General features: G+C 43.1%; 1 long non-coding RNA gene across 1 annotated transcript; it reads right to left on the bottom strand.

Annotated features, from left to right (window-relative positions):
* Positions 1 to 210: 210 nt before the first annotated feature.
* LOC306815850 lies at positions 211 to 2,016 on the bottom strand. Its single transcript, XR_013777490.1, has 3 exons — positions 1,965 to 2,016; positions 822 to 946; positions 211 to 408 (listed from the first exon to the last, which is right to left on the bottom strand). It is a non-coding gene; the product is annotated as an uncharacterized lncRNA (long non-coding RNA).
* Between the last annotated feature and the right edge of the window lie 296 nt (positions 2,017 to 2,312).

Here is a 2,312-nt window from a genome sequence, read left to right on the forward strand (position 1 = left end):
TCTTCTTTACAGTAGTCTTTTGTCCCAGTTTTGTCATGCATGCAGAGCCAGCCTTTGAGTCCTTCTGCAGGGAATGAGTTGAGATCAGGGACTGAGCTCGAGTCTCCTGGCAGAGCAGAAAGTTGGCTCAGGACAGTGCTGCTGCACCCCTGCAGGATCCTCTCTTCTGATCACAACCTTCCTGCCAAAGCAGTCAGAATGCCTGAGGCACAACATGCTTTGGCCCGGTCCTGCACATGCACATCACAGCTTTTACACCATCAGCAGAGGGCCAAACCTTAATACACAATAGAGAATGTTAAAAATGCACCAAATACCTGAGCAGGTCTTGCTGGAGCATGTGTCTCAGAAGGTCCTGGAGATGGTGCTTGCCTGGTGCTGGTGGGGTTCTGAGATGGAGTTGATTTGCTGTGAGGGTGGTGAAACATTTCATGTTCCAAGGCCTCAATATCAACAGTCATAGTTCTTTTGTTTCAGGTTATACAGACATTCAGTGTCAGGAGCCAAGGAAACAGCATGAAGCTGATTTGAGGGAGCTTTAGGCTGGATATCAGGAAAACATTCTTGCTCCAGAGAGTGTCCAAGCACTGGAACAGGCTCTCGTGGCCCCTGGTCACTGTAGCAGGAGCTCAGGAAGCATTTGGACAACAGTCTTGGGCACAGGGTGTGATTCTTGTGGTGTCCTGTGCAGGGCCAGGGAGTTGGACTGCAGGACCCTGATGGGTTGCTGCTGACTCAGTATATTCTAACAAGTGAGGCTTCATCTCCCAGGGTGTTTGTTCTGAAGAGTCTCTTCTCCTTCCTCTAAAGACTGAACTTACCTAGCAAGTATTAACTTCAACTTCTCCCTATCCATTTCAGTGTAGCCAGGCCAATCAGTCTGAAGGGTCTGAAACAGATGTTCCTTCAGACTGAAGGAATTATCCTTTAGATTCAGGTTGGCTACCTACAGGCAGACATTTCAGAAAACAGACGTTTTTTATGGTTGCTAAATGCAAACTACAGACATCCAGCTGGTTCTGAACACCTCTTTGTGTTCACCCAATTGGAACTGAACAATATCCTGTGACACAGAGAGGATTTATTCCTCTATCATGAGTTTTAAGCTGAATCAAAGTATCACTGATTGGAAACAAGTGAGTATTCATATTTCATAAGTGTTCCTTTCAAAACAACATTTAGTGCCACAATGTGTAAGCAGATCTGGTCAGGCCCAGTGTCCCTCCCTCTTCATGTGGCAGAGCCAGGGTTCATTCCTGCAGAGTCCTTCTATGAGAAAGTCATGATCTTGTCTTGTTCTATTCCTTTGACAGTAAATGAGGTTCATATCTTTCTCAAAACAAATACAAAATCTACTCAAAAAGGTAAAATGAGGTAGTAAAACCTCAAGACCACTGATATGAAGTGTGCTGGTTTAGACTACATCACCTGACACTGCTGAGAGTTCCTGCTGAGATGGAGACAGGAAAATCTCCATCAATTTGACTGCTATAACACATTAAATAACTCAACAACACACCACCATCATCTCTCAAAATCTGCCCTTTTTCTTTTTTGAAAACATAATAAACACTGATATTGCTCTGGTGGTCTCTGTTGATGTCTGTCTCTAGTTATAAAAAATGCAAAGTAACAAATATACCCAGAATCAAGAATTCATGTCTTAAAACCAGAACTAAGATTGTGTTGGAAAGGGAAGCAAGTATGTGAATCCATTTAAGAAGCAACTCTGTGCATCCAAAACTGTGTCCATCTGAATTATCCCCTCGGACGTTGCTCATAGCAAAAGAGGAAATATTCTGATGATCTATGAATGTTTGCATAATTCAACAACAGCCATGTTGAACAGGAAATATTTTAAAAGGAAAGTTTCTTATTTAAACAGTGGAGGAACAAGTAAAAATTAAGGATAAAAGAACAACGTGGAGGAAGAAAATTGCTGGAGCCAAACTGCACAATCTCACCTGCTGGAGGATCTTGCCAAGGGTTCCCTTGTCATTTTGCATGACTCCATCTCTCTGCAAGCGGGCAAGTAACTCTGGCTTCTTGTACGTCCTCAGAGCAAGCAAATGAATCACCCTGTCCCTGTAGGGTCGGCGATAAACAGCAGTGCAAAGACTCTCTTCACTCTCTGCTGGCTTCATGGCTGTTTCCTTCTTCTCAGGTGCACAATGTGAAATGTTTGGTTGGGCTCTTATGATGTCTACTTGTTTTCCCATAGGAAATGAAAACAGAAAAAGAAATGTCATAAGGGGAGTTTGGGAGAAGGCAAGCAAGTTGATTTAAAATTATGATAGAATTCTTTGAGACAG

This window comes from Erithacus rubecula (genome assembly GCF_903797595.1).
Source record: "Erithacus rubecula genome assembly, contig: scaffold_250_arrow_ctg1, whole genome shotgun sequence".
NCBI lineage: Eukaryota > Metazoa > Chordata > Aves > Passeriformes > Muscicapidae > Erithacus > Erithacus rubecula.